Here is a 27,076-nt window from a genome sequence, read left to right as displayed (position 1 = left end):
GGTGTAGCCATAGAATATAATATTTATTTGACTGAATGACATGATTTGGCTCTGTGTCCCCACCCAAATCTCATCTTATAGCTCCTGAAATTCCCATCTGTTGTGGAAAGGACCTGGTGGGGGATAATTAAATCATGGGCGTAGGTCTTTCCACTGCTGTTCTCCTGATAGTGATAAGGCTCACAAGATGTGATGGATTTATAAATGGGAGTTTCTCTTGTTTGCTGCCATGATGTGAGACATGCCTTTCACCTTTCATCATGATTGTGAGGTCCTCCCAGCTATGTGGAACTGTAAGTGCATTAAACCTCTTTCCTTTGTAAGTTGCCGAGTCTCAAGTATATCTTTATCAGCAGCATGAAATGGACTAATACACTGAACATGCAAACAATATTTTGAAAGGAGAGAAAAAAATTCTGATCAACAGACATTTGCCATTGAACTGTGACCTTAGATTTAATATTGTTAGGAAACTAGTGATGGTTTTTATTATAGAGCTAATGAGGGAAAAACTATTTAAAAACCTTCTTTACATGTTCACATATTTTGCTTATTACTTTTATTATGACATTCAATGAGAGCACATCATTAATTATCACATAGAATTTGTGACATTGGTAGCCCTCACCAATGACTCACCTAGAAGTTGTAGCAATCTTGTTTTGCAACCTTGTCAAGTTGTAGTTGACAAATTGAAGTTTGCCACAATCTTGTCAGGTTGCAGTCGTTTTCTTTTTAGTTGCAGCAATCTTTTGAATATTATTTTCTCTTCTATCGGCTAGCCTGGGTTTTTATTATTAGACGATCTTGAGGAAACTATAACCAAAATATCATGAAGCACTCTATTAATTTTAATAAAACTAGTGTTGTTACAGACAGAAGACAAGGAATCAGTTTCTTCAGTTCAGTAATTAATAAGTAAATATTTTCGTTTTTATTACATTTTACCATGAGAAAATCTAATTTCCCAATACTTACATGCACGATTGTCTCCAGACTCAAATCACATTTTCTCTTGCATCATATTTGACATTGTCTTTAAGAATTTCTTAAATTCATGGGTCAAGACCTGAAATATTGATTAATGTAATAATTTAATATTATGCTAATGACCAAAATTATTTCCATAATAAATTTAAAATTTCAAAGTAAATACTGCTACTAAAATCATATTTTTATTGAACGATTCCAACTTTTGAAAGCCTTTTTTGCTTACAGCAGATTTGAGTTACTATGTAGCATTAACATATTCATAGCATGTGATGTTTCAATATGAATTATAGATCTAGATTATGAGAACACACTTGATCTGAAAATGTACATATTTTCTATGAGTAACCAATTTTTAAAGACTTATTATGTCATTTTCACTCGATAAATTGTTAAATTTTAGATATTTACATTTTTTGATAGAATTGCTAAAATGCTTTCCTCAGGCATTTATGTTAGATAAATATTTATTTATTGTGTTTATAGTCATGTAATTCTGCAATCATTCTAAATTATGCTCATGCCCTTTAAAAATAAATTTTGTTTTTTAATCTTCTCAGTGGAGCTTTCACTATCATCAAGTACTAATAGCAAGGTGAAAGAAAGGAGGGCTTTTTTTCACTTTGGTTTTCATTTTTTTACACACTTTTGTTGAAGAATGAAAATAGTTAACCGATATAGTAACTCCTAAAACTCCTTATCATATTAATGATAACTTAATAGGATTTGTGTTAAATAACAAAAAATTAAAGCAATTTAAAATTCATTATTAGATACACTCTTCCATGCACATTTCACCTGGAAATGTGATAGGCAATGATACTGCACACTTTATAGATTTGTTGTGACCATTAAATAATTTTCACTATATTGTGGAGCCTTGAAAGTTCCTAACTCATTACATACTCTTGCCTAAGTTCTATTTCTCATGCAATTTAATCTAACCTAATGAAACGCCAATCTATTCAGCATTATTTGTTAGATTAATATAAAAATTTACATTATAGATTCTGTATTCCAAGTAACTTCTATAGGCATAGATATATTTTATTTAAAACTGATTATTTCAAATAGTTATCACATTCTTTATAATTATTCATTTTGCCAAAGTTTATCATTTAATCCATCTATAAATATGAAAGGTTATTTATTTGTGTATTTGCTGTTTTATATAGGCAAAATTGCATTTGCAAATCACTATCTGGTGTTTAACATAGTATCTGATAGAAAATGACTGCTCAAGAAATTTTTGCTAAGAAAATAAGAGATTCAATTCTAAATAAATGAGTGATTAGTAGGGATTTGAGGATATCACACTGTTCTCTATTACTTCTTCTTCTTCTTCTTCTTCTTCATCGTCGTCTTCTTCTTCTTCTTCTTCTTCTTTTTTTTTTTTTTTTTTTTTTTGGAGGAGTCTTGCTCTCACTCTCTAGCCCAGGCTGGAGTGCAGTGGCACAATCTTGGCTCATTGCAACCTCTGCCTCCCAGGTTCAAGAAATTCTCCTGCTTCCGACTCCTGAATAGCTGGAATTACAGGCACCCACCACCGCACCCGGCTAAGTTTTGTGTTTTTAGTAGAGACGGGATTTCGCCATGTTGCCCAGGTTGGTCTCGAACTCCTGAACTCGGGGGATCCGCCCACCTCTGCCTCCCAAAGGGCTGGGATTACAAGCATGAGCTGCTGTGCCTGGTCTCTATTACTTATTTAATAATCACTAAAACGTCTCTTAGTATGCATGAAGACAGTAACAAATCACTGCAGGAAACTCAACCATTTTTTCCCTAAATATATAGAAACCAATAAAGCAGATCTTATATTTCTGAAGTTATCATATTTTTCCATCTAGAACTTAAAGAATAAAGAATAATCTATATTAGAAAAGTTACAAAAATATCCCAAACAAGCTAAGCATAGCAAGCCTTTTTTTTAGATATATTTTATTCTAATATTTGTTTACAATTTTGTTACAAATATTTGTTGTTTTTTTATTAAATGGAGAAATTTACATCAATTTTCATTTTTTCAGGATGGTGGAGACACTGGGTAGTCTAGCTGAATATTTTATTTAAGTACATTTTAAAGAACTAAAGTATGGCAAAAAAGCCTTTTGAATTAAACTATGGTTTAATCTTACTTTGATTAACTTTATTAATTTATTATAATGCATGATTATTATTAGTAAAGTATCTATTTTCCTTGAAGATGTGGTTTCATAACTGATTTATCTTTGCATCCTTGGTGGCTGACAGTTAATAAAAGTTTACCATATATGAATAACTAAATGAATTAAAACATAAACCAGTAAATTACTTTAGGATCCTAAAGTCACAATCAAGAACACTGATCATAACTACTAATTGTCATCTATTTCATTAGAAAGTTTTAGATAGTGTTTGAATATGTACTGACAATGAAAATTGTGGGGGTGTTTCTTATATCTACGTATCTACTTTCTTGCAAAATAAAATCCTGGAAACGATTCAATTTTGAAGTTTGTGATTGCTTAGATGTTAAGTAAACAGTAGTTTTCTGTACTGCATTTGGAAGACATAAAGGTTAAGCCAAATTTGAGACATTGTAGTACATATTTAAGATGTTAGGAGTTCACATATTTTTGTATAAAAGCATGTATATGTAAATATACTAGTAATGTAAATAAATGTATTCTATTTAAAAATCAGATGTGTTTTACAAAATAATTTTTTATGATTTACACATTAGTCAGGATTAAACTACCTTTAATATGCACATGAAATCCAAATTTTGAGGGGGAAACTGCTTCAAAAGTCTTGTTTGAAGTTTTTCCAAAACCAACATATTTGAAAAACATTTCATCCAACATTACCATTATTTTTGTTGCTTATCTAATAGACCTCAAAATCAGAGTTCCGAAAAGTATCTTAGTGAAATATCTCTTAGCGGTAACTAAATCATCCTGACATCAATAATTAAAAAGTATTCAAATCACAAAATATTTATTAATGCAAATATTTTCACTTTTATAGCTTTCCTTCTTTACCCTATTCCCTAATGATCTGGAAAATGCGCTACTAGGAATAAGGTTGTGTTTTTCACTGTGTAAACTTATGTACTCCTAATCAAGGGGGCTGGAGTACGGCCCCTGTATTTGTCAAAGATGGAGCAGCAAGTGTAGGTAGCAGCCACTCAAACACATAGTGGACACCTGTACATTCTAGGAGATCCAGCAATGACCAATTCATTTGGTAGTGCAATTCAATTGAGTCATCTACTTTGCAAAGGATCTATTAAAGTTTCCTTGCCAGCAGACACATGTAGTGAGTGGTAGTTATGGAGGACTCATCCCTTTCTTCAAGAAGTCTCAAGTTCCATAATAGATGAATCATGGAAAGGCATGTGCATAATGCCGTTGGAGATATGGGTGAAAGTCAACTTAGATAGACTTTCATACTGAGAGATGAAATGATGAGATTTTTCTCAGGAGAAATATGTTTAAGTGGAATCCTTGGTTTTAGCTCATTGGGTTCTCTGCATACTGCTTTCAATTAGCTGATTCAGCAAGTACTTCTCTCCATATATTTAGCTTTTTAAAAATATATCTTCACTAAGATACAATGGACACTAATTGACTGTTAAGCAAATCATTTTTAATCTCTTTTAGAGTTTGTTAAATTATTTACTGATAATTTTGCCACATGTTACATCATGAAATATAATAATTTCCATTTAATTTTGAGGAGAGACCAAGCAAATAATGAAAAGAGGTCAAGTTAAGTGATTAAGCCTGCCAGAGGATTTTTCCATTTTAGTAGGAAAATACTTCAGAGATGTGAAAGCGCTAATTTATACTGTTAAGTAAATTTGTAATCACATGGATACTGCTAGTAGTTACTGACATTTTCTCTTCAAGAGCCGCTAATCTCATAGTTTCTGTGAGTACTATTTTATTTTCCTTTTTCAAAATTAAAGTGATTTATTACTAGAAATGAGATACGTTTTAGTATACAATAAGAATTTTAAAAGCCATTTATTTCTAAATGTTTTCTGTGCTTTAGCCCCCAACAACTTCAACATTAAAATAAAAATGATGTATTTCATCACAAAAAGAACTGTGAACAATGAAAAATGTCTTAAAACCTGAAACAACTTTTGAAATATTACTGCCTAATCACTCAAGAATGTATGTAACTTACCATTCTGGTTTTATTTCTTAATATATCATACATCTACCCTCCAAGACAATTTTCCCAAATACTTACATTTTAAGAGGGCAATCTTCTTGACATACTACAGTGTAAAAGCATGTTTTATTGCAAATGAGTATTAGAAACGAATGTGACTTAATCAATATTTAAAGGAACACAAAAAAAACATAAATTCTGCACATGCATACCAAGTGCCTTTCAAGCCTATTTCTTATTTTTTAAAATGCATATTATTCCCATACATGCTTTCTATTAATTTGTTTCTTTATAATAATTCTTATTTTTCACTGAGTCACCTAGCCCTAATATTGAAAGTGTATGTTCACTCCAATATTAAGAAAAATAATATCTTAATCTTTTATTTCTGTAGTTTTGAAATATCTTAGATTTTTACAGGCTCTAAACCATACTCTGTTTTTCATTTATGTATCCAGTCACTATAAAGTTGGCTAACAGAAGTACTTTCTACACATATTTAATTTGCCATAAGGTTCACCAACCAGAACTTTGTGTTAGCAAAGTTGACCTGTGCTCTATATATTATATTACATGTTTTCCCTTTCTTATGGCATATTACACAAGCCACATATCTCTGGAATCAAAACAAGGAATAAACACTCTTCTGCAATCCCAATGTTCCAACCTTCATGGAAAATGTAAACTTATTTCAATCATTCTATACAATCTAAAAAATGTCAAAGTGCAAAAGCCTGGTTAACTTCTACTTTTCTTACTGTTTATTTTTGGAAAACCTAAGTCTTTGTGCTAGAATTGCTGTTGCAAATTATTATCTTTACTTCTAATAGAGTCTTCTTATCTTTCATTTTTTTGGAGACAGGATGTCAGTCTTTGCCCTGGCTGAAGTGCAGTGGTATGATCATAGTTCACTGGTGACTTGAACTCCTGGTCTCAGGAGTTCACTTTGGTTCCCCAAATTGTTGGGATTACAGGCGTAAGTTCCTGCACCTGGCCTCCAATAAAATATGAAAAATAAATACCAATGTAAGGTTTTAGTGCCCACTCCAACCTAGCTTGGAATGGCACTAACACTTTTTTTTTTTTTTTGAGACAGAGTCTCCCTCTTGTCACCCAGGCTGGAACACAGCGGCATCATCTCAGCTCACTGCAACCTCTGCCTCCCAGATTCAAGCAATTCTCCTGCTTCAGCCTCCTGAGTAGCTGGGGACTATAGGTGCCTGCCACCATGCCCAGCTAATTTTTGGATTTTTAGTAGAGACAGGGTTTCTTCATGTTGGTCAGGCTGTTCTCGAACTCCTGACCTCAGGTGACCTGTCAGCCTTGGCCTCCCAAAGTTCTGGGACTACAGATGTGAGCCACTGTACCCAGCCCACACTTTTTACTGTGTTAAGCAATTAGTAAAACAAAACATAAAGAAGCTTCACTTTCCTGAAGATCTGTTACTGATATAGGAAATTCAAATTATATGTCCTCTTTAGGATGTCATTTGAATCATGCATTATTATTATTATTATTATTATTATTATTATTATTATTTTGAGATGGAGTTTTCACTCTTGTTACCCAGGCTGGAGTGCAATGGCGCAATCTCGGCTCACTGCAACCTCCACCTCCTGGGTTCAGGCAATTCTCCTGCCTCAGCCTCCTGAGTAGCTGGGATTACAGGCATGCGCCGCCATGCCCAGCTAATATTTTTGTATTTTTACTAGAGACAGGGTTTCACCATGTTGACCAGGATGGTCTTGATCTCTTGACCTCGTGATCCACCCGCCTCGGCCTCCCAAAGTGCTGGGATTTCAGGCTTGAGCCACCGTGCCCGGCCGCATTATTTTTTAAGCTATTGAGTGAGCAGGAGCCAAATCACTGATGCAGTACACAACAGCATCCTCAAAGTGTGAGGTTGTGGGCCACCTGCACCAGAGTCACCCCCAAAACTTACTGAAAATGTTAAGGAAGTTTTAGGGTGGCCAGGCCCCACCAAAGACCCTCTGGAACAGTACTTTTTGAAGAATAATTTAGTATTCTGCATGTTTAGTAGGTACCCAAGTAAATTCTTGGCCTGTTAGACTTGGGGAAGCACAATATGGATACTTCATCCCTACTGGGCCATGTCAAAACCTGAACACACTTGTACTTTACTGTTTTTAGGTACTGGCCTGATGATTTTAAAAGGAACCATAAGTTTAAATCAAGCCAATGTTCTGCAGTGTTCCCAGGCATAATTAATGTCATAGAACTCCCAGAGCAAGTTATTCAAATATCTATTTTAAAACATATCATATAATCTTATAATTATTTCTTTATGTGTCTGTGCCTGAGATTGTGAGCACAGTAAGAATAGGGCAGGCAGCATATTCATCTCCATGGCTACACACCCTAGCAAAGTGACTGCATAAAGAAGGCATACAGAAAGTGTTTTTCTAGTAGATGACTTATAAAATAAATTTAATCAAGTTGAAGAAACCCGATGTTTTTAGTTATTCCTAACCCTTTCAAGCATAGTATCATTTTCTGAGTCATTAAAAAAGGCCATTGCCTCCACTCTACTCCAAAAATTTCTAATTCAGTTCATCTTGCTTGGGGCCCAGGAATAAGCTTTTTTTTTTCAAGTTTCCCAGGTGATTTTTAATATATAGCTAGGGTTGAGGATACCTGACAGAGATAGAAGAATCATGTGGCAGGCAGAATAATAGGCATACAAACATTTCCATACCCTATTCACCAGAATCTTTGATTACAACTATGATTTAGGTTACAGATCTTAAAATAGAACAATTGACCTAGATTATCTTGAATTATCCAGGTTAGCCTCGGCTAATAACTTGAGTTCTTAAAAGAAGGAAAGAAAGGGCGAAGGGTCAGAGACATGCAGTACAAGGGGAAGCAGAAAAGATGGAAACACAAGAAAGAGTTGATTTCTTGTTGCTGGTTCTGCTGCAGGAGCCCACACGCAACGACTAGAAAAACGCCTGTAGCCAGCAAGGAAATGGAAACTTCAGTCTTACAACCATATGGAATTGAATTCTGTCAACAACCTGAATGAGCCTGGAAGCAGATTCTCCCCCAGAGTCTATAAAAGGGAACGCAGCCCTGCCATTACTTTGATTTTGAACTTGCAACACCTGAAACAAAGAAACCGGCCAAGCCAACAGAACTGACCAATAGAACTGTAAGACAGATACTAAATGAGTGTTGTTTTAAACTACTAAATTTATGGTCATTTGTTACAGCTAGGTTAGAAAACTAATAAAAATGCTTGCCTGACAAAAATTACATTTTTTCCCATCAAACCATAGTAACTCTGCTTCCCACTAGCCAGTCATTCCTCTTAACCTTAGAATACATTCATTCTCCAGCAAGACAATCCCATTAGCTAGAAATGCTTCTCCCAAGCTGCTTCTAAATTGCTGTGTAATTTTAAGAAAATCAATTCAACTATTTTCTGCTTGGTTTACTCAACTAGAAAATGAGTATAACTTGATCGTTAATTGATCGTTCTTTTTTTATTGCATACTTATTAGAAGACATAACTAAAGTCGCAGAAACATATCTTCAACTCCAGTTCTTATACACTTAAACTCTCTAAACTGATTTTCTGACCTAAAATGTGCATAAAAGTAGTGGCTGGCCGGGCGCGGTGGCTCAAGCCTGTAATCCCAGCACTTTGGGAGGCCGAGGCGGGTGGATCACGAGGTCGAGAGATCGAGACCATCCCGGTCAACATAGTGAAACCCCGTCTCTACTAAAAATACAAAAAATTAGCTGGGCATAGTGGCACGTGCCTGTAATCCCAGCTACTCGGGAGGCTGAGGCAGGAGAATTGCCTGAACCCAGGAGGCGGAGGTTGCAGTGAGCCGAGATCGCGCCATTGCACTCCAGCCTGGGTAACAAGAGCGAAACTCCGTCTCAAAAAAAAAAAAAAAAAAAAGTAGTGGCTGTTTTTAGAAGGTTAATGTGACTCGTAAATGAGATAATGCCAATCTATATCTGGCTAAATCAGTGTTGCCTGCAACTTTTATCTTTTATCATCGCTCGTCTTGTAGGATTATTTCAAGTGTTAAATTACATGATAGATATAAAAAACTTGCTTCATAATAAATACACAATAAGCATTAGCTATTGCTGTTTTCTGTATCCCTTGATAATTCTTTGAGTCGTCGCAATAATAATGTTGATTGAACAAACCAGATAAACCCAGCATGCACACTTAAGTGATTTGGCCAAAGTCACAAAGATGCTTAGGTCTGACTCCAAATTCAGAACTCAGATTCTCTGACCTTAAATTTCTATTCTTTGCCCTGTATCATACTGACTTAGACAATGGAGTTACTTATTTGCATAAAGTGAAGGACACATTTCTATTTACCTTATTCAGTTATTTTGCTTAACCACCAGTTTTCTCATTACATTTCACTTGTACTCATCAAACACATTTATACTTTCTCCCAATGATTCCTTCTTTCCATTCCTCTTCTTAGCATCATATTTGACTTTTTTACAAAAAGCTTACATTAATAAATGGCTTGAAAACTCATACTTGCCATTCTGGCAAGGGACCAAAATAAAAACACATGCATCGTCTCATTTTCTAGCACTTTAAAAAATGCATTTTAAATGAAGAAAATTTCTTCCGGAAATTAAATTTGTCTTCCTGCCCTATTTATTGAGCATCTGCTTTTACCTAGTTTGGTAGACTGAAGGAAATGAGATGTATGTTAAGATTTCTACCTTCAATAAAAGTATTTATCAAGTTGGAGAATGGTAATCTACTGTTTTTAGAGGCTTATTTCACTGATTTTAAACATCCTATATAGAACTCATTCACAAGGTTCTAACAAGAGGTGATTTTATCAACATTTGTAACGGGAAGTCCGCAATCTTCCTCAGTCCTAGCTCTGTCATTCATTGGGCCCGGCCACATTCCATACCGTTCCAGGTGTTTTCCTACTTATCAAACAAAGCATGAGAGTAGAAAGTTTAAGTCTTGGGTGAGAGTTCAAAAGTTACATGAAAATAAAAAAAGGTTGTTATGTAAAAACAGTTTTTACTACAAGCAAACTAAAGCCAAAATACCCTTAAAACCAAATCTCTCCTGACACTGTTTTGTTTTTGTTTTTGTTTTTCCTGTGGCCCAGGAAGACTTTTCCTATGTCTCCTATTACCTAATAGCTCAAGGGAAAAAGCAGACCATTTGGCTAGATAATTTTTCTCTCATTGCATGAGAATCCAGGGAAAAGATATAAAGATATCTAGGCAAAAAAAAAAAAAAAAGGAAAGAAAAGAAAAAAAATCACTAATTTTGCTCTTACATTTTCATATATTGCCTCTTTTTAGAGCTATTCTTACTTTTGAAATTCTATTTGAGGATTGTCTAGTTGTCTCTTCTCCCTTGCAGAAAGTCCAAATTAGAAAATAAAACACATACCTTCATACACCCCCTTGCCAGATGTCTCACAATGGAATCTGGTAAGTTCATGTACCCTAAGCTAAACCAATCACTATCATCACTGGAACAGCCTTAATGCTCGTAGGACTAGAAATTAACATTTTCTGAATTTTGGCTGCATTGAGTTTTTATCTTGTTCGCATTTAAGAGGAAGTCACTAAGCCAAGACTTTTAAATATACAGAGTAACAAAAACTGTGATACACATTTAGAAATGATTCAACAATGCCTAAACTCAACAAGGTAATAGAAAAAAAGAAAATTATTACATTTAACCCATTAACTTCCTCTGGACAACCTGATATATAAATTGCCAATTTTTAAAAGTCATTAAAAACTCTCACAAAAACTTCTAGCATGTATTTTATTTTTGAAGAGATGCTTATATTTAATTATAACTATTAAAATCCACATTAAAATCCATATATAAGAAAGCATATACTGTTAATATTTTCTCATTGGTTAATGACACAGTTTTCCTTTTTCTAGAGAGATATTGAAATTTTAAAAGTAGTATCCAACTGGTATTTAATAATTTACATGGTTGAGGGATGAAGTCTAATACCAGTTACAAGTAGAAACAGTAGTTGTATTGGTTATAAACGTGAGTTAGATTTTTTTTTTTTTTTTTTTTTTTTTTTTTTTTTGAGATGGAGTTTTGCTCTTGTTGCCCAGGTGGGAGTGCAATGGCAAGATCTCAGCTCACTGCAACCTCTGCTTCCCAGGTTCAAGTGATTCTCCTGCCTCAGACTCAAGAGTAGCTGGGGTTACAGGCATGTGCCACCACGCCCAGCTACTTTGGTACTTTTAGTAGAGACAGTGTTTCTCCATGTTGGTCAAGCTGGTCTCAAACTCCCGACTTCAATTGATCCTCCTGCCTCGGCCTCCCAAAGTGCTAGGATTACAGACGTGAGCCACTGCGCCCAGCCAGACTTCTTGTTTTTAAAATCCAACTCAGTCACACACTAGCAAATTAAACAACTTCTTTAAGAATCATTTTCTTGTCTTCAAAATAAATCCTAAACAAGAAAGCTATTGTAAAAGTAAACTTAGATGATATGAACTTCTTAGAACTCACTCAGTATTGCTTATTATAATACCACATTAAAATTTTATAAATATAAATAAGCTTATTATATGTTTTCATTTATTTGCCATAATTTCAATAGTACTGTATGTGGAAAACTAACACTGTATTTTAAGGTAGTGGTCACATGCATCTTGTGTTTTTTTATCTTCTGCAGAAATAATATAGTCATTTATTCTGTCATATAAGTAGTTGTGAAAATATCAGATAAAGTGAATTCTAAGTATGTTCCTTGATAGGATGTCAATGTAGTTAATATGACTACATAATTACTAAGACTGAACCTATATATAATCCAAAGCTCTAGCAAATCTTTGTAACGTTGTAATCAAATGTTGACTTCTTAAATAATATAATGTTAAGCCAGTTAAAAATAGGATGTAAAACCCGCCAAATTTTACTTTAATTTTTTATTTCTGTTTGTATAATAAGGGGTATAAGTGCAGTTTTATTGCATGAATATATTGCATAGTGTGAAGGCTGGGCTTTTAGTGTAACTATCACGTGAATGATATACATTGTACCCATTAAATAATTTCTTATCCTACAACTGTGCTCCAATCCTCCCACCCTTCTAAATCACCAATGTTTACTATTCCACACTCTATGTCTTTGTGTATACATTATTTAGCTCCCACTTACAAGTCAGAACATGCAGTATTTGACTTTTTGAGTTGTTTCACTTAAGATAGTTTAATTTGGCTATCACACCCTTCACTAACACCGTACTGGATCAACAAAGGAAAACATTGACTCTATGCTTACTTGCTTATTTAATGAACATTCCAGATTGAACAGTTGAATAACTATTGAAGAGAGATAATTTTGTGATTAAGTTTGGGATTTCACTTTAGACTCTAAAGTACTTACTCACGGGACTAATTTTCCCATTGTGGGCATAATTAGCCATTTTCCGGTGATTTGGGTCACCTTCTTTTTATTTGAAAGAGGCAAGCAGCCAAATCTCAGCCCAATTAGTAAAAGGTGGAAGGGATCCTGAAAAAAAATGCTTTGTACTTGATGGAACACTCTCCCTCCAGGAGATCTAATATGGAAAGAATTAATTGCTCAAAGAGAACAGAAACAAAACACATCTTTCCAGCTCTTTGGAATAAGAGATTTATACCTATTTTCCTTCCACAAAGTCAGGAGTCAAATACCATATGAAAACATGTTTTGTTTTGTTTTTCCTACCAACAATGTGATCAGAAAATACATAATTCTGCTGAAATTTTAAGTTGCATAGCAGCCCATAAGCAAAGTTATGATATTCTTTTTACATTGAGCTTTCCAATCATTCTCAAAATAAAATTTATGTGGCACCTAATAGCACATTCCACTTTTTAGGAGGTAGAGGAACTCTGTTGATACTGTCTGTACAGCACATCTTATTTCCCCTAATAAAATGAACCTTTTTCTGATAGAGAATCCATTATCTCTGTTTCAGATGAGACCTCCCTTTTAACCACTGAATTAGGAACTGATTGAAATCTGGTCAGACTAGCACAATTCTCTGATTAAATTTAGCTTGGCCATGGACATGTGTGGTCCAAGAGACACCACTGAAACTCTCCCTGGGACATTTATATTGTTGTTATTAGGGAAGCTTTCTTCTTTCGCTGGGGTTGCAAAGCAAGTAGGGCATGAATATCAGACTATTCTCATGCATCCTTCCTATCATACAGAGAAAAAGTTCAAAAATGGAGTTAAGTACAATCAGCTAAGAGCTGAGGATTGCTGGATAATCCAACAACATTGGAGCCTTTTAATTTGCCATATTTGAAGACAGATTCAGTTCTGGAATTTCTCATCAAAATAGCCATTAAAGTTTTACACATAACCGATTTATTTGGAACAGTGCAGCGGAATAATCACTATATGTGGAATAAGAAAGCTCTGATTATGAATCATCCTGATTATGATTGAACACCTTGAATATTTTTAGGTTAGTCACTTTGCTGGGTCTTCATTTCCTAACCTGTAAAAGGAGATGGCTTTAAGCATATTTTCATCTTGTAATCTAGATATTTAGATTGTTTTCTTTTTCACAAAATAAGAACATCATTGCTTATACTTAAAACACATTCCATGCCCAGCCAATAGGAGTTCAAAACTAACTTTTTTATCCAAACACATCTATAGAGTATTTTTTAAAAATATGAAATAGACTTAGCAGTATATGTTCTTGCATAATATACAATGAATGCATATCTATGTTGAGGTATTAATACTCTGCCCAAAAAGTAAACACATCTCTTAGATGAAAACATAGGAATAAATCTTTGTCACCTTGGGTTAGGCAATGGCTTTATAGTTACGACATTGAAAGCAAAAGAGATTTAAAAAATAGGTGAATTAGATGACATCTAAATTATAAACTTTGTGTTCAAATTATACTACCAAGAAAATGAAGAGACACACAGAATGAAAGAAAAAATTTGCAAATCACATATTTGAAAGTGATTTGCAATTATATATCTAGAATATACAAATAAAGCTTACTGCTCAATAATTAAAAGAAAAAATATCCAATTAAAAAATGGGGCCGGGCGCGGTGGCTCAAGCCAGTAATCCCAGCACTTTGGGAGGCCGAGGCGGGTGGATCACAAGGTCAAGAGATCGAGACCATCTTGGTCAACATGGTGAAACCCCGTCTCTACTAAAAATACAAAAAAATTAGCTGGGCATGGTGGTGCGTGCCTGTAATCCCAGCTACTCAGGAGGCTGAGGCAGGAGAATTGCCTGAACCCAGGAGGCGGAGGTTGCGGTGAGCCGAGATCGCGCCATTGCACTCCAGCCTGGGTAACAAGAGCGAAACTCCGTCTCAAAAAAAAAAAAAAAAAAAAAAAAAAATGGGCAGAGTAGATACGGAGTCAACCTAAGCATCCATCAACAGATGAATGGATAAAGAAAATATGGTGCGGACACAAAACAGAATATGATTTAGCCATAAAAAAGGAATGAAATCTTGTGGCATCATGGATGAGATGGAAGAACATTATGTTATGTGAAATAAGCCCGAAAAAACAAATATAAATACTGTGTGTTCTCACTTGTACACAGAAGCTAAAAAAGCTGATCTCATAGAAGTAGAGTAGAATGGTAATTACTGGAGTCTAGGATGGGTAACAGAGAGAGAGTGATATGGAGATGATGATAAAAGGATGCAAAATTACAGCTAGATAGGAAGAATAAGTTCTGATGTTTTATAGACTGTGGAGTGAATACAGTTAAAATAATTTATATTTTCAAATAGCTAGAAGAGAAGATTTTGAATGCTTTGAACACAAAGAAACAAGTTTGAGGTGACTGATGTGCTATTACCCCTAATTTGATCACTACATATTGTGTGTATTGAAATATCGCCCCATAAAATAAGTACAATTATTATGTGTCAATTTTTTTTAATTGATGGGCAAAGGATCTAACAAATAATAAGCTCCTGAAAGGATGTTCAATATTCTTAGTCATTAGGGAAATGCAATCCCGGAGAGAGATCCAAGATGGCTGATCACTAGCAGCTCGGGATTGTAGCTCCCAGTGAAAGCTCAAAGAACGAGAGGATGCCATACCTTCACATGAATTCTTGTTGCTCACGCACCAGGAGATTCCCAGCGGAGGAGCCCCACGGGTCGCCAGCACGACTCTTGTGACCGGCGAGGCAGTTTTGCCAGCGCCTCGGAGCGTCGGTTCTTGGTGCAGAATCAGAAAAGCACCATCAATCTTAACGCGATTTAGTCGGCGCAGTGGGTTGCTCAGATTTCGGCACTGAGAATCAATAAGTTGGACGTCCACTCAGAAACTCAATTACAAAGACGGTAAATACAAAGACCACAGATAAATACATTTATAACGAAGGGAAGAAAACAGCCAAAAAAGGCTGAGAATACCCAAGATCAGAACGCCTCTCCCTCAGCAGGGGATCACAGTTCCTCATCAGCAACGGAACAAGGCTTGATGGAGAACGAGTGTGTTCCAATTACAGAAGCAGGCTTCAAAATGTGGATAATGAGAAACTTCTGTGAATTAAAAGAACTTGTTCTAACCCAATCCAAAGAAACTGAGAACTTTGAAAAAAGATTTGATGAAATGTTAACAAGAATACACAATTTAGAGAGGAATATAAGTGAATTGATAGAGCTGAAAAACACAATACAAGAACTACGTGAAGTATGCACAAGTTTTAACAGCCAAATTGATCAAGCAGAAGAAAGGATATCAGAGGTCGAAGACTGACTCAATGAAATAAAACAAGAAGATAAGATTAGAGAAAAAAGGATAAAAAGGAATGAGCAAAGTCTCCAGGAAATATGGGACTATGTGAAAAGACCTAATCTACGCTTGATAGGTGTACCTGAATGTGATGAAGAGAATGAATCCAAGCTGGAAAATACGCTTCAGGATATTATTCAGGAAAATTTTCCCAACCTAGTAAGGCAGGGTAATACTCAACTCCAGGTAATACAGAGAACACCACAAAGATATTCCTCAAGACAAGCAACTCCAAGGCACATAATCATCAGATTCACCAGGGTTGAAATGAAGGAGAAAATACTAAGGGCAGCCAGAAAGAAAGGTCAGGTTACCCACAAAGGGAAGCCTATCAGACAGAGCAGATCTCTCAGCAGAAACCCTACAAGCCAGAAGAGAGTGGGGACCAATATTCAACATCCTTAAAGAAAAGAACTTTCAACCAAGAATTTCACATCCAGCCAAACTAAGCTTCATAAATGAAGGAAAAATAAAGTTTTTTGTGAATAAGCAAGCACTCAGAGATTTCATCACTATCAGGCCTGCTTTACAAGAGCTTCTGAAAGAACCACTACACATAGAAAGGAACAAACAGTATCAGCCTTTCTAAAAAATACCAAAAAGAGCATCAATATAATGAAGAATTTACATCAACTAAATTCTAAATTTAAATTGACTAAATTCCCCAATCCAAAGACAGACAGGCAATTTGAATAAAAAACTAAAACCCATCAGTATGCTGCATCCAGACCCATCTCACATTCAGGGATACACAAAGACTCAAAACAAGGGAAGGAGAAAGATTTACGTACCAAACAGAGAGCTAAAATAAATAAATAAAAAGCAGAAGTTACAATTTTCGCCTCTGATAAAATAGTCGTTAAAGCAACAAAGATCAAAAGAAGCAAAGAAGGACATTATATAATGATAAAAGGATCAATGCAACAACAAGAAGAGCTAAAGATCCTAACTATATACCCACCCAATACAGGAATACGCAGACATACAAGACTAATAAAGAGACTTAGACTCCCACACAATAATAGTGGGAGACTTCAACATTATTAGACAGATCAATGAGACAGAAAATTAGCAACGATATCCAGGACTTGAACTCAGATCTGGAACAAGTAAACGTAATTAGCATTTATAGAACTCTCCACTTTAAATACACAAAATATACACTCTTATCAGTACCACATCATATCAACTTAGAAGTTTAAACGAAATGTTGGTTGGCTCCTTGTTTGTTATTCTCTTCCCTCATTTTCTTTTATGTCTCCATTATTAAGGACAATTATAGGCATACCCATATTTAGACTGCATTCTAGCCCGGGCAATAAAACAATACCCCCATCCTCTCTCTCCTTCTTCCTCTTTCTCTTTCTTCCTCTTCTTTATTCTTTTTCTTATAAAAAAAAAAATACAAAAATTAGGTGGGGCGTAGTGGCTCCCACCTGTAATCCCAGCACTTTGGGAGGCCGAGATGGACAGATCAACTGAGGTCCAAAGCTCAAGACCAGCCTGACCAAAAAAAAAACAAAAAAAGGAAAATGCAATCCCAAACCATAATAAAATACCTCTTCATACAGACTAGGATAGCTATAATAAAAAAGATAGACAATAACAAGTTTGAGAAAGAATATGGGAAATTATAACCATCATACATTGCTTATAGGCATGTAAAATAGTGTGACCAGCTTGGAAAACACCTTAGCAGTTTTTCTCAATGTTAAACATAAAGTTACTATATGACTCAGTAATTCCTCCTTTAGGTATAAACTCAAGAGAAATAAAAACATATATCCAAACAAACACTTGCACATGAATATTCTTAGCATCGTTTATAATAATTAAAGGTGGAAACAACTCAAATATTCATTAATTTGTGAATAGGTGAACAAAATATGATATGTTCCTAAAATGGAATATTATTTGGCAATAAGAAAGGAGTACTTAATATATGCTACCTACTGCATGAACAAACCTTATAAACATTATGCAAGGTGGAAAAAGTTAAAAAAAAAAAAGAACCATATTATATGATTCCCATTTATATGAAGTAACCAGAATAGGCAAAGCTATAGAGATAGAAGATATATTAGGGGTTACCTCAGACTCAGGGAGAGTGCCAATGAAGAGTGATTGCTAATGGGTACAGATTTTTTTCAGGATGATGAATGTGTCCTTAAATGATAATTGTACTACCTTGGGAATATATCGAAACCACTGAATTTCTGGGTGCGGTGGCTCACGCCTGTAATTCCAGTATTTTGGGAGGCCAAGGCTGGCCGTTCTTGAAGTCAACAGATAGAGACTATCCTGGCCAACATGGTGAAATCCCACCTCTACTAAAAACACAAAAATTATTTGGGCATGGTGGCGCACACCTGTAGTCCCAGCTACTCGGGAGGCTGAGGCAGGAGAATCGCTTGAACCTGGGAGACAGAGGTTGCAGTGAGCCAAGATCACGCCACTGCACTCCAGTCTGGGTGATAGAGTAAGATTCCATCTCAAACAACAGCAAAATGAACAAACAAGCAAACAAAAAATTGAATCGTATTCTGTTTTCCTTTGTATTTTAGACTCAGAGGATACATGTGCAGGATTGTTACATGGGTGTATTGTGTAATGCTGAGGTTTGGGTTTGTAATGATCATATTGCCCAAGTAGCAAACAGTGAATTGTACACTTTAAGTGGGTGTTCTCATAAACTGTGTGGTATATAATTTATAGCTTAGCAAAGCTGTTTTTTAAAAAGTAAACGCCAAAAGGGAATGTGTATCTAAAGAAAGACTTAAAGCTGATCAAAACACTTAGTCTTCTCTCTCAGCTCTCCTGTCTTCCTTTGTTAAGAGATAGATGATATTCACATTGTAAAACAAAACACACTGACCAAAGAAACTACCTGGCTAACACAGCATATCGTGCATGTAAACTCTGAATTGTTCCTTCAATTTGATAGATTATTTCATGTTCAAGAGCAAATTAATTCCATTTTATGTGTATAGAGCTGTTTTGCTTTGTAAAATATACATTTTTTTGAAATTTATTTTCAACAACTAATTTTTAATTCCTGCACAAAATATTGTATTTTCTTTGATTAATACATTTTATTTTATAAAAAATAACTATTGTACATAGTTGAGGCAAAAGATACATATATATATGTATATATATACACACATAAATACATACCTAGAAAATTTCCCTTCATTTTAGATAGGATCTATAATTGTTTATCTTTTTCTCTTGTCAGTGATTTCACTTTACAGATTTTAATTTCTTATAGGAGTGGAGCACTGATAACTTATATACAAAAATGTAGATATATTCTTATATTTGTGATTTGTGACATTTTATTGGAAACAGCAACATCAAAGATGCCAGAGAAATATTAGCAAGAAAAAATGAGAAAATGTTGAACCTCGGTTTGTTTTTGGAACTTAACCTAAGTTAGAAATTTTATATCCTATCTATATTCCTTCTATGGAGCTACTGCAAGGTGAAAGAAAACTAAAGATGGAAAGAAGAAAATAAGAAAAAAGAAAGAAAGGAAGAAGGGAAGGAAGGAAAGAAGGAAGATCAATATGTGTGTCTCAGGTAAATGCACACTTTAAAAAACTGTTACTTTTATTAAAAGCAAATAAAATGTTGATATACTAAAATTTGTTTCTCTAGTGTGTCTCGTTTTAGATATAACTCCATTTTAATGCCTTTTAATATATTAATGTATTTATTCATTCAAATATTTATTTAAAACCTAATATGTTCCAAAAGTTATATTAAGTTCTGGGGATCCAGAAATCCTAAAATTTCTGTTTTTAGAGATTCTTAAAACTTTGTAGGGATGGACTGATATTTACAAATATAGGTAAGAAAGTATTATAGGTAGTCAGTAAATATTTTCTGTGTCTAATTGTTCAGTGGAATGATGCATTTTACATGGAGGAAGTATGTATGTGAGTGTGTGTGAGTGCCAGTGTGTGTGTGAAAGACAGGGAGACATCTACATAGAGAATATGATACTTATGTGTAGTTTGGGCATGCCAGGTGCTTGAGACATGCAGGATACATCAGGGATGAGAGATGAGGCTTTCTAGTAAGACAGAAGAGCAAAGTAATGGTACTCTGTTTTATTTAGGAGTACTGATTTAATGCTCTAGGATATTTTCATTTTTAATATCTACTCTGATTTACTGGTAGTAGCAGCCAGAACTGCTGCACTGAGCAATGTTAAAATTATTCTAGTCCAGTGAATCAGAAACATCTCCTGATTCATTATTGATATCTGCCATGGCAGCATCCTGAGAAGGAATGGTATGCATTCCACATACTTGCTAATGCTGCTGCATAAAATGAGTAATAATTGTAGGAAAATTATGCAGTAATGCCATATGACAAGATTTTTGTTTTAGAAATATAAAATATGATGGTATTTGGAGGTGGGGCCTTTGGGAGGTAATTGGGTTTAGATGAAGTGATGGGATTAACACCCTTATAAAGAGAGAAACAGGCAATTTTTCTTTCTCTGCATGCATGCAGCAAGGAGAGATCATGTGAAGATACAACGCAGAAGAGGGCCATCACTAAGAATCCAATTATGCTGGCACCCTGATCTAGGACTTCCTGTCTCCAGAAATGTAAGAAATAAATGCTTTTTGTTTAACCAACAAGTTTATGGCAATTTGTTACAGCAGCCTTAAACTGATATGATGCAGAAAAATATTTAAACATCAGAGTTATTTTAAAAGATTTCATGTATAAGGATGTGAGAGCTTAGCAAGTATAAATAATGTAAATGGATTCCTGAAATTCAATCATAGGTATTTGAGTAGGTTTTAATCACTGCTATCAAGAATACAGCAAAATGAATGGGTGATGGGGAAATATCTGAGTGCAGTTCATACACCTTGAAGAAAAAAGTCCAGGAGCGTTTTCTGCACAGTTCTGTAGATAAGCAAAGGAGGGCTTTGAAATAGAAGTTTCACACCCATGGTCATAGGATACAATTGTAGTTAAAAGAAAGGTGACATTTTGTCTGGAAAGGCAGCGTATGTATGCTAAGACATATGTATTGGAATTGAAGTATAACATATTTCAAAACATTAGTGTTTAAGGAATTCAAAGTAAGTAAGAAGGTGAGCTGGATAAAGAGTACAGTTTGCTAGGGACAAACATTTAAAAATACAAAGACATGGGTACAGAAGTGAGCATGGCTGTATGACTAGAGGTAAAAGAACAGGCCTGTGAGAAGCTTAAGATTTTTTGGAAAATTAATGAGTGGAAACCTGGAAATGTAACTTCAGACATTTGCTAGACAAAGTACCATTAAGCACTCTATGAACTGCTGTAATTTTACACATACCAAACACAACTTATTTTTAATCATTTACTCCTGTGACTAAGTCTGGGTTATAATTATAAATAGATCTTCCAGTGCAAAAGAAGTTGCACAGGAAGGAGCTCCTTGCTGAATTAAGCTGTGCTTAAAGTGAGAACTGCCGCTTAAGAACAACACGTTCCCTGTGAAAAAAGATGGCAAATCCATTTCAGTGAGCCTAACCTTTACCGAGTGCTATTATCAACTCAATTGTATGTTTTTTCCTGTTTGACAAACATGTTCCCAAAAGACTTTTAAAATAGCTTTCTTTCCTGCTAAACTGTTGTGCCAAGCACTTTTTCTGATTTGCAGCCTTAACTGGCCCAGGATGTGTAAAAAAAAAAAAAAAAAAAAAAAAAAAAAGCCCTGTCATGGTTTAATAGATCTTAATAACAACAAGGAAGCATTTTCCTAACGTGACTATCCCTCCCTCACTTAATCTTAGCACAGTACATTTTTGTCGAAATATAAAATACCCTGAAGGCACTAAAGAAGCAATAGTATCTTAAAAAGTTACTCTATTAAATCAAGACATCTAGTGAAGAATCTGTCTACCAAAGTAAGATTTTTGTTTTCCTAACAAAGAGAAAGAAGTCACTACAGAAAATAAGTTTTTATAAAAGTTACAATCATCTAAAAATTAATTATATGAAATGATTCCCTAGGTATCTTTTAAACACTTTTATTTTTTGTAGAATAACCATCCTGAGGTCTGTCTTGGTCATTTGAAAATGGATCCCATGCATTGCTGGAGTATTTTTTCTCAAATTGCAACTTGGCTTGTAGTTTACTGTTCATGTCTGTTTTCCTTGTGAGGAGTTTCCTCACTAAATTCTTTCTGAGGACGGAGTGAGGTGGCTCACACCTGTAATCCCAGCACTTTGGGAGATCGAGGCGGGCAGATCACAATGTCAAGAGATCCAGACCATCCTGGCCAACATGGTGAAACCCCGTCTCTACTAAAGGTACAAAAAAATAGCGTGGTGTGGAGATCTGCGCCTGTACTCCCAGCTACTTGGGAGGCTGAGGCAAGAGAATCGCTTGAACCCAGGAGGTGGAGGTTGCAATGAGCTGAGCCATTGCACTCTGGATTGGCGAGAAAGTGAGAATCCGTCAAAAAACCAAAAAATTCTGAGCTGCAATAACAATGACAATCACAAAAGAAAAAGAAAAAAAAGACGATGAAAATAAGTAAAAAAGAAACACTATTTGATGGACACGGGTGGAGGCTATGGCCGGAAAACTCACATGAATGAGGCTTTCTGGAGCCAAGTCAGTACGGCTGAGTAGTATGCTGCTTTAGACAGCAGATAACAACAATTAAAAATAATAGCAGTAGGGACTTGTACCAGAGGAAAAAAAAGAACAGTAGAAAGCAAAACACAGGGCAGAGAGCACAGGTTCCACACAGAATGACTCTGGTTTTGGATACCAGGGTTCAGACAGTAGGGTTTGGATGCCAGCTGTGGAACTGCAGTTATTTACTAACTGGAAGGTAGGCGGAAACCTAACCTGAAAGTTTTACCTTCTGTAGCTCTAAGATGGGGTGATAGATGTCTCATAAGCATATTGCGGGGGTTAAATGTAATAACCCACACAATTCCCTATCACAAGGACTAGGCAGTGATAACTGCTAAGTAAGTGGTGGTCTCTCCCCTGCAGCAGAAATGGAATGTCTTGGTTTGCTTTAATTGGGCCCAGTTACAAGACTTATAATTTTGAGTAAAATTATATGTGAACATTTAACAATGCCAACTTTCCCGGCTTTCTGTAAAGGAGGCTTTGTGAGCTCATGAACACATGATAGGATTTTAACATATTTTAGATTGAGTAAGGATGTGCACTGCCTCCAAAGTCACTTGTTTTCTCATCAAAAGGACTTGTCTCTGTATGCGTAACACTCTGCTCTATCACGCAGTACCTTTTAAATATATATTAACCCTCCCTTCTAAGAGTGGAATAAACACCAGTGTTAGAGTCTGTCATTGTTTCTAATCATTCCAAGGAGAGTATTATTAAAGAGGTGAAGACATTTATGCCTTGTCACAAACACAGACTCTGAAATGACTTGCGTATTTGCATTATAACTCTTGATTTTTATTTGCTTAATCAATTCCTAGAGGAAGAGGAAAAACAGTGAAACTGAAGGCGAGGGATTCATTACGTATAATTAGCATTAGGTTACTAGTTGGAGATAAATTAGTGCAAGGAGGTAAGATGCAAATGGCTGAAACAGAAAGAAAGAAAAACCTGCAGCAGTTAAGTTTAGCAGAAAGTTTGGTAGTGTGTGATTCTAAGACTTCTTTTGCATGGTGCATTAAGCTTTGCTAATGTTCCCACCTCTGCACGTTAACTTTGTTTTTGTTACTAAGCAAACTCTACATAGTTTAAGCAAACCATACCATTTATCTTTTGGTGGCCGCAGGTTACTTTTCTTTAACTTGTAAAATAAGGTATTGGATTAGATTCTCGAGGTCTTTTTTTGTTCTTTAGGTCTATCATTTTGAGGGGAAAAAAGTCATTATTATTGCATCCAAGGTATATATATAAATGCAAATACATTAAGTATTGAAAGCCAAATTTTCAAAAATGGAAAACTTTTTCTGGTTAATTTACTTCAGATACACATGAAACAAAATATTACAGTTTGTAACACAGCACTATTTTCATGTTTATTTATATATTTGTGAAACGTTTTTGGATTTTGTTTTCAGCTGGGGTGAGGTTTTTCTTTCTCCTTTCAATGCCTTATTTATAAGTGAATAGGGTAACATTCTCAAGAAGCATGACAATATATATTAAAATTTATTTAAAACATTAAGAAATTGAGAATCTAGAAATAAAACCCAATGATGTTTAATGTGATGTTCATAAAATTATATTATGTGCTATGTATCTTTCCTATAAAACATTACAATGATACAGAAATGCCTATTGCAGAAATAAATAAATGTATTTATTCTTCTACCAGAGTCTCTTTTCTTTACAGAAAATAATAATAAATAATAAGACTCCCTTCTATGGCTGGTTTTATGTTTGTTCATTAACTAAAGGATTAATGAACAAAAGAAAGAATTTTAATTTTATTGTAGTTTATGTACAAAGTCTCACAACTCAGAAAAGCTACCAGGAATACTTTAATGAAATAAGTTAAGTAATTTAGTAACTGTATAGTGGAGTGAGATAATTATATTCCAGTCAGAGTAAAAGAACAACTACACCAAGAAAATAATATTTATAAATGCAGTTTTAATCATTTTTATTCATTCTCCTTTTCTCTGTACTCTCTACAGTCACACTGTGCTGGGTAATACTTTATAGAAACATGGAACTTGCTTTTTCCTAAAAATAAGTAGCAATCACATTTTAAAGGGAGCAGGCATAAATTAATTCAGAGCACATAAAATGTTCACAACTACTCTTGGTTAGAGGTCTGAAGTCTTTCCTTCTCTTTTCTTTCTTCGAAGACTGTAACAGTCCTTGTAAGCTTTTTGTAAAGAAATGTTTTACATATGAATGCCGTTAATTGACTCCCTTTACCAAATAATGATGGATAATAGCCTTGATCTCCCTGAGAAAGTGTTTACAACATCAAGTCACTTTTTCTCCCTCCACTGGGTCAGCCTTTCAAATATATTGGCTTTGATCAGTGTCAGGATTTCTTTCTGGACGAATAAAGGAAACGTTATTATGATCTAAACATCTGTCAGAAGATATTTATGAAATATTTATTTTCTGATTTTTTTCTTTCTAAAATACTAGGCTCAAATAACTTTAGGCAAAAGAAATTTGGTAGGAAACATTTGACTTTATAGTAATATAAGTTTAGTGCCATTATTGCATACACCATTGAAGACAGCAACTGTCCAAATCATAATCTGCAGTCAAATTATTAAATGTCATGCTGTAACTCTAGAAAAGTTTAACTGTATTCACACTTTCAACAAATGCTTATTTAGCCACTACTATGTGCCTACCACTTGGTTGAGTGTGGGAAAATAATGGTGAACAAAAGATTAGATGCAGGCCCTTATCAAATTATAATACGGGAGACAGGTATTAATCAAATATTTGCACAAATTTAAAATGACAAGAGAAGACAAGTCCTGTAAAGGAAGAAGATGACCTAATCTGGAGGATTAAGGATGGTTTCCCAGAGGAAGTGGTATTTTACTCACTTGATATCTGAGATTTGAGTCCTCACCTACTAGGGCAAGACTGGAGTGAAGTTACTGTGAGAAAGTCTTCCTGGATCCTTCCAGGTTTAGAATTGAGTTTCACTCTGTGTGCGATAGTGCTCTAAATCTTTCCTGATTTTCAGAAACATTCTTACATTTCCTATCTCCACTAGTCAGGATAGCTTGAATGGGTGTTATTTCTTAAAATCCATAGTCTGTGTGGAACGCTCATGCTTTTTCTCTTCAAGTGGCCCAAGGACAAGAGAAATGGCCCACAGGGTAGACTTGGAACCAAGTACTGAAAAAGAGGGTCAAGAGCATGGACACCAGTCTTCCTGCGGCATCTGACTTGAGCAACCTTTCAAATTCACTTCTCTCTCTGACTCTTCTTTCCTCGTCTTTTAAGTTAAATATTTAAGTGAAGTAATCCCTGTCTCCCTCTAATTCTAACTCTTTCTGGTTTCACATGAAAAAATCTCCTGTTTATTGTATTAAGCAGATCTTCACAAAAGATATGACTGTATCTGGAATTTAAATTATAGACTATTATCTTAATTATTTAAGCTAAGGGCAGCCTCTGCTTGATATACTATTTTAAAGCATTTTTTAAAATAGCAGGTGAAAGATACAAGTGTGAAGAGTGAGACTAGATCAAGCCTCAAGGCCCTAAGGCTTAATCTAATGCAAAATGGACTATTTAAATACTGTGAATAGCTTTCAAGTTTTAAAACCTAGGACATCTCTGAAAAATATTTGTCCTTTAGTGATTAATTCCACATATATCAATAATTAATTAGTTTTTATTGATCATTTTCTCTCAACTAGTACTATTATAGTTACTCAAATATGCTTTGTTCTCTACAAACTTACAGTTTGGTGAGGAAGGCCAAATAAGCATGATAAGCCTTCAGTTTATTGGTGTATAAGGATTAATCTCTGTACATTTTCATAAAAGGAATTATCAAAGAAGGCTGGAATGCCAGGGTTATGGAGAGGAAATCTAAGCTCGTCCTTAAAAAAAAAAGTAGAAGAAAAAGAGATAGAGGGAGAAAGAGAATTCTAGGTAGAAGAGGTCATATGAGCAAAGACAAAAGACTGGGAAACAAAGAGTGAACATTATTAAATGGGCATAGCACTTACATCTGAGGATTTCAACAAGACTGAAACATTCATTGTTTTCTTTGATATCATATATAATTATATGTGATAATTATCAGCGGTTATATTTTAAACCTTGTAAGTGAATCACTATTTCTATCTTACTCTTTCTCTACCTATAACTGTTTTATATTTTACCAGTTAATTTAATTACATCTTATCTCCCATAAGAGAAAAGCAAGAGAATGAGATAAGACTATAATATAAGACATTGTAATTTACATGTCAAAATGACAAACCTAGGAGAAGACTAAGTCCCCAGCAAACAATAGAAATGATTCTTTCATTTCAATTCTGATAGAAAAGCTCTACAAAGTAATTGTTAATAGAGTGACTTTGAAATAATCCTTTTTATTTAAACCATAACTTGTATGTTGACATCACAAGGGCTTACACACAAAAAGCTGTGATTTATATTTC

The 27,076-nt window shown here is 34.8% G+C and overlaps 1 protein-coding gene across 3 annotated transcripts in view; it reads right to left on the bottom strand.

Annotated features, from left to right (window-relative positions):
• The window catches only part of CALCRL (calcitonin receptor like receptor), a 106,102-nt gene that overhangs the window by 42,870 nt on the left and 36,156 nt on the right, over positions 1–27,076 (bottom strand). For 2 of the 3 annotated variants that reach the window (XM_010351591.3, XM_074399374.1), the window contains 2 exons: positions 979–1,069; positions 640–816 (listed from right to left, as the gene is read on the bottom strand). The gene's annotated coding sequence lies outside the window, so the exon portion shown is untranslated. Of the gene's footprint in view, positions 1–639; positions 817–978; positions 1,070–15,258; positions 15,455–27,076 lie in introns of all 3 variants that reach the window. The other variant, XM_074399373.1, reaches the window with a different exon arrangement.

The sequence above is a fragment of the Saimiri boliviensis genome, chromosome 5, assembly GCF_048565385.1.
Source record: "Saimiri boliviensis isolate mSaiBol1 chromosome 5, mSaiBol1.pri, whole genome shotgun sequence".
Taxonomy (NCBI): Eukaryota; Metazoa; Chordata; class Mammalia; order Primates; family Cebidae; genus Saimiri; species Saimiri boliviensis.
This window is presented reverse-complemented; position numbering and strand designations above follow the sequence as displayed.